Raw genomic sequence first — 10,788 nt, 5'->3', positions numbered from 1 at the left:
AATAAGTTTTAAATTAAAAGGATGTGAAATTCCTCTAAATAATTTTCCACCTAAAAAGAACTTTTTGTTTTTAAAATAAGGCATTGAACTAGAATCATAATTATTTATTTAAATATTTTATATAAAATTATTAATAATAAAATGCCAATTCTTTTATATTTTTGTTTACACTCACTATTTAAATATAAAGAATTAGTTTTCTTATTTAGTTATGATATAAATAATATTATTACCTTATCACTATTGTAAATTGAATGTTCAGTTCAAAGTAGCACAAATGTTTATACCATCAAACAATACAAATGAATTTGATATAAGTTTCCTCTAACAATACACATTTATTTGTTAATATCTAAAAGCAATTAAGTCAACTAAGTGAGTATATTATCTATTTAACAAATTGTCTACAAATATTTCAATTTATGTCAAAAGAAGCACACAAATCCAACATTTGAGTGAAAGAAAAGAAGTTCATTAAAATTATTTTAAAAATCCTAAATTATATATTCTTTCGCCTTGTTTCTTCCTTCCCAGTGCCACATTGTGAACATTTGGAGCATCTTTTAATCGAAAGAGTGGAGAGGTTGAAATGCGCTTTTAATGTACTCCAAAATGCTAATTTTCAAAGGTATTAGATATATTTTCTAAAAAATATATTTAGAAATGTGCTTTTTCAATGCATTTTAGATTATTTCTTTTCTGTCATTTTTAATCCGGAAATATATTTTGGGATGATATTCCAAAATATATAATCTGAAATATATTTTTAAAAGAATTTCTGAATATATAGTTCAAAATACATCCGTAATATTTTTTTAATTGAATATATTAAAAACTATAGGTGCAAGATAATGTTTATTTTTTTATTATAATTTTAATGATGAGTAATTTAAAGTTTGAGTTTTTATGGGATCGAGGAAGTAAAAAAAAAAAAAAAAAAGGTTTAAGAAGAAATCCACTAAAGAAAATGGACGTTTGTTCTTGTATCTCTAAGATTTCTTCTCCATTCTCAAAACATTTACCAAATTGCAAAATTACTCTTTAACCGTTTGACCAGAGTTATTTTCGGATATTAACTTCCGGTAAATGTTGCTTTCGAATATTAAAACTAGTGAAGATTATATATATATATATATATATATATATATATATATATATATATATATATATATATATATATATATATATATATATATATATATATATATATTTTGTGCATACTTGATCTAGTTAGATATGATATGCCCGATTAATATAGGATCCAAAAGAGGTCCATTAATTATAATTAAGTATTTATTAAGACTCTCGCTCATCAGTTAAGATCATATATTAATTGACAATATGGTGACAGTTTAAATATGATCTAATGATAGGTAAATGATTAATTATTGTGATCAATCCAACTTAATTTAGGATCAACAAGTAGACCTTATTCATAGTGGCATTAATGTCAACAAAATTCGTACCTACGGGTATCTGTGGATAAAACACGCAACGGGTAGAAAACATATATTAAAAATGGATACCCGCTACCCATGGGTACGGGTATTTTTGATACCCGCATATTAATGAGACGGGTACGAGTATCATAGTATCCATACCTATGGATACTCGTATCCGCTAAATTTTAATTCATAAAAATATCCTTATATATATATATATATATATATATATATATATATATATATATATATATATATATATATATATATATATATATATATATATTAGTAAAAAACATTATGACCTTATTTTTTTCTAAGTTGCACATCTTGTCTTTTCTTCTGTCTTCATTCTTCCAGCTTCAAGTATTGCTACGTTGTCTTCTTCCAAGTACATCACCCCTTGACATTCTTCTCTTTCCTTTCTTTGAAATTCGACATATACATTAATCCTTATATAAACAGTGGCATATGCTTGTTGTCAAATGATGTAATAAAAATAAGAATAATTGGCACGTGGTAGTTGAGGTTTATTATTTGTTTATTTTATTTATTTTTCAGGAATCAATGAGAGACACTACAGGAATCAAGAATATTTTTTAATGGAGGTTATTTTTGGCATTCTCAGCAGTTTTAACCTCCACTAAAGGCATTACCCACGATTTGGTTTTCCCCTAGAAAAGTTACCGTCGTTAACAGATTACCGGCAATTTTCAGCAACCCCTGGTAAAGCAGTACTTACCAGCGGTTCTGAAACCCCACTTATTTACCTGTGATTCTGGAACCCCCACTATTTATCGGCGGTTTTGGAACCCCCGCTACTTACCGGCGGTTCTGGAACCCCCGCTACTTACCGGCGGTTCTGGAACCCCCGCTACTTACTAGCAGTTTTGGAACCTCCACTACTTACCGGCGATTCTGAAACCTCCACTACTCACCGACGGTTCTAAAAACTTCGCTACTTTCTGGTAGTCTTTTAAACCTCTGTTGGTTTTCAATTTCACTCAATTTCAACGTTTTTAAATCCCTAGTACGGTTTTTTAACTCTAACAATGCAATTCATTATTTATAGATGACTTTTGCTTGGTGTTTTAAATCCCTTTAATTTTATTTGTTACACTTTTTAATCCACATAATTCCTGAAACATATCAAATAATAAACAAAAATTGTAAACTTTTGATATTTGTTTATAACTAGATATAATATATAAAAACAAGAAAGTTTGTTTGTTCAAGGTAAACAATAAAATTTAGATGTTCAAACTAGTGAAATATTACAATATTTGTTTCTTCATAAAAGTAAAATAGTAAAAGTCTAATATAGCATTCTTCGACTATCAATCTTGATCTTGATTTGAATCATTTGTTTCTTCATTAGGAACACTCCCTTGATCAAACACCTCATAAAAAACATAATTAGTAACATTCATTATAATATAAAATATATATTAATATACTAAAGATTTAAATATTACCAGTGATGTATGAAACATAGGAAAGTCTTGAGACAATTCTCCTTGATAGTTTTATACAAAGAAAGTCATCATTGCCTTCATTTCATTGAATTGTGATGTTAATGAAGAAACCTATTTTAAAACACAATTAATCAAACTATTTTAAAGACATATATAAGGTTATTGCCCAAGGCAACCCAAACCTGTGCTAAATTTTGACTATGTTATCATAATTGTAAGAAATGAGAATTGTCATGAAATTGTGAAAGGTATGATGGGAAACCGGTCTATATTTATCAGATGTAATGAATATGAAATGCATTTTTGAGGTATTCAATGAAAATATAGCTATGAAATTCTACATATACCAGCAATCTATATTTTGTTGATATACATATATATATATATATATATATATATATATATATATATATATATATTATTTTTTTTTAATTACAAAAGCTGTTTTTCCTTCCAATTTCAAAGGATTGAATATTTAGGTGGGTCCCACAACTTTTTTCATCATTGCCCTTTTAAGTACTACCAAACAATGGAAGAAAAGAAAAATTAATTATTTCCTTCTCATCCCGCTTTTTATTTCTTCCACTTTCATGCCTTCCAAACATACCATAAAAACAAAGAATTTGACACAAAAAACCATGGCTTTTCACTTTTAAGTCTGCACATTAAAGAATTTAATCCATTCCTAGAAAGATTGTAATATCATGTTAAGCATGCCTAGTGCTGACTTGTAGTGCAGATATTTGGAAAATTATCAGCACTAACTAAGAAAAATTGTTTCATTGCATGGAAAAAGTGAAATAAAAAGTTAAAGTACAATAATACATTGTTTAGGTAGAGAGCTAACCATCCAGTTTGAGAAATTCGGTTCCAAGAAAAGCAACATCTTGGCGTGCACAAGCCTCATTATGCCTCTGACAAAACAAGTATTTAACAATTATTTTTTGCATCAAGACAAATTAATTTTTACTGTTATTTCTTGAATGAAAAATAGTTAATGGTGCAAATTATATAACTACAGGAACCGACAATTACATCAGAGCCCACAGTTAAGTCTGCTAAACATTCCATTCCATGCTACAATTCCACTTTGTAACTCCGCGTTTGCTCTAGTGTCTATTCTTGTGTAAGAATTACACTATGAACCTGGTCCACCTATTATGAGTTTTTCTTAGAATTTTGCATGGAACAAATACTTGTTCGAAGGAGTCTTAGTTATGATGACATTGACAGAAACAAATCTGTCTGATCTGCTGAGGACCACTTTAAAAGATTAAACCAAATGTATGTAATGTGAAGGATCATTGAAAAAATAAGGTAAATAATTTACAACTGATTTTCTATTGAGTTTGCTTACCTGGCTTTATGATATTGCTGGGTAACATGACCATGAACATGGCGAAGAAGCAAAAACTATGCTTCCAAGCAATTCTAAGCGGAAACCTAACCACGCATTGGAACTGAAGTTGTGGAAATCCATTCGCAAATTAGAATTTACCCGTTTAAAGTTTTCTACGCAAAACTCCTTCTGCTTTCTGAATGCGCGGATTGTCATGACCCCCGAAATGCTTTCAGAGAAATGGTGAATGACAAGTGCTTTTGTAATTGAATCCAAACGAATTCACTCACGAGAGGAAGCAAGAAAATAACCCTGCAAAACCTAAAATTGAAAAATCAAACACATGAATTGTTGACATATACTGCATGAGATATATTTAGCTGTGAGCAACTACTGTGATTTTACCACGGCTGTTCAATTACTTCAATAGTCGAATTGAGAACTCATTAATAGTAAGCACATTTAGTTTTCTTTCCTGCCACAAAGTTTAGAATATAGACAATGATTGATAATCTAACATCGTCATTCTTTAAATAGTAAAATGACAGCAATACATTGGACTAACTAAAACCATCGCGCACATACCCGGTACCAAACGTTTAACAACCAAGCAAGAGGAATTAACAAGAAAGCTGTTCGCCAAGAATTTTGACATGTGATTATGAAGATGCTGATCACTGTAATGTACATGGTTACCACAAAATTGAGGAACAAGGGGATAGCAACATCAACATTGGTCTGATCCATGGATACCTGTCAAAGTTTAAGTCAATGGCAGTCAATATACATGTGTGAATATGACAGTAATGTAGAAATGTTAGTTTATGCACAAATTAAAAGTATAAATTTAGAGAAGTTTGTGTAAAGAGACTCGAGGTTATAATACCATGTGACATTTAGAATAACATACTATGAGCCTTCGAATTCTTACCCTGCTTAGAATTCTCCCGGATGGAGTGGTGTCAAAGAAAGACATGGGGGCATGCAAGATGCTGTGGAGAATTTGAGAGAAGAATATATGTCTTGTCTTTAACCCCAGGATCATTTAAAGAGTAGGATCTTAGCACAATCAAAAGAACTGAAACTACAACAATAATGGCGTAGATAGAAATAAACACAGAAGGATTGAAGAACTGTGCACGCTCTTCTGATGTTTCATAAGCCAGCCAATAATCACTCGCTATCGCAGAAGCTTGCCACAACACAAAAAGAAAGATTACTCCTCCAATGCCCACCACCCCAAAAGCCTCAGTGTAGTAAAATTTATGGATATGAAAGCTAACATTCCCAATTTCTCTTTCCTCTTCTTTGATGAGTTTAGAACCTTCATTGTCAGACCTGGGCTCATCAAGAGGATTGCTTTCACCATTTGCTTCTCTGTTATTAGAAGCTGCCTTCGGTGATTTCATTTGTTGGTTCAGATTTTCCCCAGGCATGACCGCACCTTGCACCACAAGTTTCATAGATGTCTCATGTGCTGCAACAAGAGCACTAAAATCCATTCTAGAAGCAAGTAGATTATTGTACTTCCCTGATTGTACTATCGTTCCATCCCTCATCACCTTTTCACCAAACAAACATGTGTATTAGAAATTTAGAATCACTCACCAAGTTCGATTGGAGATTGACTTAGACAAAACATTAAAAGATCATAAAAAGGACTTCCCACTATAAGATCCACATTCTGTAGGAAGTCTACTTGGTGTGTTACAAGAATAATGGTCTTTCCTTTAAGAGATCCCATCACACATTCCTGCATAGAATTACTATAATTTAAAATATAGCTATACTAGCAAGAAACTTAAACTAGCCAGTGGTCCAAAAAACATGAATTAGTATAACTTATAGAATGCTGAGAGTAGGACACATAGAAAGAAATCAGATAATGACCTTGAATATTTCAGTGCCAGTATGTGCATCTACAACACTGAAAACATCATCAAGAAGATATATATCAGAATCTTGATACACAGCCCTGGCAAGTTGTATGCACTGCTTCTGACCACCACTTAGGTTGATGCCACGCTCTCCAATCTCTGTCTGGTCACCATGCTCCATCATTTCCAAGTCTTTCTCCAAGCTACAAACTCTGATCACTTCATTGTACTTCTGCCTGTTCATTGGTAAGCCAAAGAGAATATTTTCCTCAATCGTCCCATTTTGAATCCAAGATGTTTGTGCAACATAAGCAGTACTCCCACAAACTTGAATCTTCCACCAAAACATACAGTCAGAAACGAACACCACCACACAAATTAGTGACTGCATGGTACAGAAAATAATGTCCTCATTTCTAAACAAGAAATAAGTACATACCTTCCTAGAATTTTTGTGCATCTCACCAAGAATTGAAGCAAGGAGTGAAGATTTCCCCGACCCCACAGTCCCAACAATTGCTGTAAGCTCCCCCTTATTAATCTCCAAATTAATGTTTTTCAAGTCTTGAAGTGGCCATCATCATCCCAACTAAAGGTTCTGTCTCTGACCTGCACAACAATGCGTCCACCACACCCTTCCTCTCTCTCAACCGAATCATCCGACAATTTCGTGCTAGACATGTACCCATCTAACCGCCCAAGTGATACCAACGATTGTGAAAGAGATATCATACTCTGAGGAAAGGATATAATAGGTTCCTGCAGGATCTTAAACACACTTGTGTGGTGAAAACCGTGCCTGCATCAAGTTGAACTCCAAGCAAAAGCGCGGTACCAAACTTGAGAGTTATGGGGTGCTCCACAACACAATAAAAATGCTACAGATTAAGTGCATTAACTTGGAAACCCAGTCAATCTCATACTTGCGGAAACCGAAAATTCTCCCATTGAAATGCTTTTCCCATGCTTGGAACTTGATGACACGCATGTAATCAAGCAACTCATTCACTAGCTTCATCCTTGAATCGCGACACATCATTGAATTAAGCTGGTAACGCTTGTTCCTTCTTTTGGCCACCACAACAAATGCAATGACACCAAGAAGTCCAACCATAGCCATAACCATTGAGGCTCCCAGACAATTGTAAAGCAAAACTAAACCAATGCCAACTTGAAATGGCATCATCCACACAACATGTAGGAATCACAAGAATCACACTCCGATTGCGATGCACGGTTAGCATTGCTACTTGACATCGGCAAAATAAGAAGTGAGTTAGGGTAAGAGGAAACAAAATTGAAAGAAGAAAACAAAATTGAAATCGAAATCAGTGACACAGGAAAACAAAATCGAACGTAGTGATACAAGGAAACGAAATCGAAATTGAATGTAAGGAGATGAAATCGAAAGAGAAAGACTGATTGAGGGAGATGAAACTGGAAGCGAAAAAGGTCTTCATTACCTGATAACGTTGTACAGGCACAAAGGAGAACGTGAACGTGAAGAAGGGTGCTTTTCTTCTTAGGATAAACACAAAAACTGGTCAGACTAATTAAAATTTTTAGAAAGAATCTAAAAGAGGGAAAATGAAAAAGTCTATCCATCCACATTTTCGAAGGTTTCTTAAAAAGAACCCCTCCCAGGGGTTTTAAATCTTCCAGTATCTCTACTGTTTTCCGGAGGTTATTACAACCTTAATTAATAAACCCTTACTATAATAAAATATTTTTGTAGCGAGAGTGAGTTTGTTAATCAAAGCATTAATTAAAGAATTTTCATTGTGCTGAACGTTATTTCATATTTATAAGTAGTTGGACTTGTATGAAATTGAGTTTATTTGAACTTTATTTAAAATTTATGACAGTGATGTATTTTATTTTATTTTATTTGAATTTATGATTAAATATTTGTTTTTTAAATAATTTTGTAAATACTCGCGGGTACCCATGGATACCTGCAAATATGAAAAAAATTGACGGGTACCATATAACGGATATCCGATTGATATGGATACGGGTACGTAGCAAATATTTATTCAGCGGGTAAGGTACAAGGGAACTACTACTCGTATCCTACCCGCCCTATTGACATTCCTAGACATTACTCTAACATACAAGACATGAACCTTTTAAATACATATATAATCTCCGACTCTGATTGACTTGAGTATTGGAGAATTTTCTGCAAGTAGATTTTTTTCCTCAACGACATCATCACACAAAACACTTGAGGCAACAATCCACCTACCAAAATATCATCCTCAAAATCTAGGTAAGAATATAATTTTATTTTTAAAATATATATTAAGAAATATTAAAAATTGAAAAATATCTAAATTTTAAAAAAACTAACATTAAAAATAAAAAAATTAATAAAGCCAAAAATAATAACCTAAAGATAAAATATTAAAATTCAAAAAATTAATGTTTAAAGAAAATTAAAATAGAATAAAATAAATAAATATTAATTATTTATTATGAATTAAAAAATAAATAAACTTAAGAAATAAATAAAATTAGAAAACAACTTTAAATAAAAAAATAAAAATTAATATATATATATATATATATATATATAATTTTACTTTTACTTTTTTTTTATAAATTTCAATTATTTTTTAATTTTATTCGTTCCTTATTATATTTTTTTATACAATATATTAAAACGATAAATCCTCATCAAGCATAACGGCTTTGATCACTAAGATAAGATATGATCTCCTGTTCAGGCTAATCAATCAACTCAATCTTTCACAGCTTCTTTAGTGCGGAATAGAGCAAGCCAAGCCGGGTCGAAGCTGAGCCATCTAAGGTCTGTCTTCCCTACCAGATCAGGTTTTCCCAGACGCGAGTCGAGTCATTCATCTTCTTCATCAGGCTTCCGGCTTCACTTCGGAACCTTTTCTTGCTTTCCTTACGTGGGCATGAAATGAACCTTGAGGTTACTCTGTCCCTGGCAGGCCCCACCCCATGGTGTTTATAAGATGAATACTAATGCTGCAATTTTTAACCAGCCCAGCAAGGGATTGGCTGCTTGCTTCATCCCGCCCCACTCCAAGCTACGCCTTGCCAGCTGAGCAAGATGCATTGCGATTTCCTCTTCTGTGGACGCACCGGAAGGAATATGATCCAGGGTGCTCATGACGCACTACGGGACCTCCACAAAGACCAGGCCCTTCCGGACCAGAAAGACAGGTTCCTCAGATCTTCTCTTTTCAATCAAATTTAGATAGCCCTCTTCCCTGTTTCGCTCCCCCCATCGTTGATGGTTCAGCCACGCCCGGTAGTCTCCTTCTCTTCTCATACAAGAAGAAAGGGAAGAGGCCTCTTAGGACCTAGTGCTGGGGGGAGGGGAATGATGGAGGACCAGTCCCAGTCAAAGATTTTAGATTTAGACCAGTACCAATATTAACATATATATATATATATATATATATGTTAATATTTTATTTTATTGATAATATATATATATATTAAGAAATATTAGGAATTGTAAAACATATAAATTCTAAAAATTTTAAAATTAAAAAATATAAAATAAATAAAACAAAAAATAATATGTTAAAGACAAAATAATTAAAATTAAAAAAAGTTAAAACAGAATAATTTCGGAAGTCTAGAAGAGACCTTTATTGAATGTCGATATCTAAAAATAAATTTAAAGATGAGATATGCCATATTCAAAACAAATCATCAAAGGATTTTCTGGAATTTGAAAAGTTTTTCGGAATGCATAATAAGTCAGACAAAATTTCTCGATGCTGGAGAAAAGAAATAGGCTAAAAGAATAGGTGGCAACAGGTGGGGATGGGTTTTGCTATCCCATACTCATCTCTGGAGAAAAAATTCATTTCAATTTCCATACCTAAACCTAACGGGTATCAAACTTTTGTCTCATTCTCATTTTCATTGGGTAACAGGTATAATCTCGTACCTATTCCTGTATTGTGTTCTAACTATTTCAATATTAATTTTTATAAAAGAAAAAAAATTACTGTAAAGAAAACATAGTATTATCAAATATTCAATATTAAGAGGATGATTGTTTCTTTCATATCAAGTACTTTGAAATAAATTATAATTGTTTACATTTTAAATTAGAATACCAAATAAAATTTCATGAGAACCAAAATTTTTATTAAATTTGCAAACTACAAACATGAATGAAACTTAGTTGATAAAATTAAAAAATATTTAAAAAAATATAAAAGGAAAACAAATATTCAAATTAAAATATATTTTAAATGTTTGTTTACTTCAGTTTTTTAAACTCAATTGAATCTCTTTTTTATACACTAATGAAAGTTATAATACATCACTTGATCAAAATATCACAAAGAGCAAATAATAAACATAATAATAAAATTTTGACATAGATTTTGCATCTTTTGAACTCCAATATATGTTGGATAGTGACAAAAAATATTCATAGCAATTACATTAAATTTTTATATTGTAGTAAATAAAATTTATTTATACAGTTAAAGTGAAAAAATTACAGTATGATTAATAAGAAGTTAGAAAATAAAAAATAATTAGATACAATATATCGAAATATTATTCTACATGATTAAAATAAACAATAAATAAAAATATTAAAAAATTAACAAATGTGTGTCTCAGAAATAATTTGAGAGACTATTGAAAGAAATCGC

At 31.6% G+C, this 10,788-nt stretch overlaps 1 pseudogene across 1 annotated transcript; it reads right to left on the bottom strand.

Moving 5' to 3' along the window:
- Positions 1-2,596: 2,596 nt before the first annotated feature.
- LOC114180440 (ABC transporter C family member 14-like) lies at positions 2,597-7,337 on the bottom strand (annotated as a pseudogene). Its single transcript, XR_014994219.1, has 7 exons — positions 6,573-7,337; positions 6,147-6,467; positions 5,926-6,009; positions 5,188-5,818; positions 4,842-5,009; positions 3,765-4,568; positions 2,597-3,028 (listed from the first exon to the last, which is right to left on the bottom strand). The product of XR_014994219.1 is annotated as an ABC transporter C family member 14-like (transcript).
- Between the last annotated feature and the right edge of the window lie 3,451 nt (positions 7,338-10,788).

The sequence above is a fragment of the Vigna unguiculata genome, chromosome 4 (genome assembly GCF_037176805.1).
Source record: "Vigna unguiculata cultivar grain cowpea cultivar isolate G323 ecotype 2 chromosome 4, ASM3717680v1, whole genome shotgun sequence".
In the NCBI taxonomy this organism is placed as follows: Eukaryota; Viridiplantae; Streptophyta; class Magnoliopsida; order Fabales; family Fabaceae; genus Vigna; species Vigna unguiculata.
Note: the sequence above shows the minus strand (reverse complement) of the source record. Positions and strands in the feature narration are given on the sequence as shown.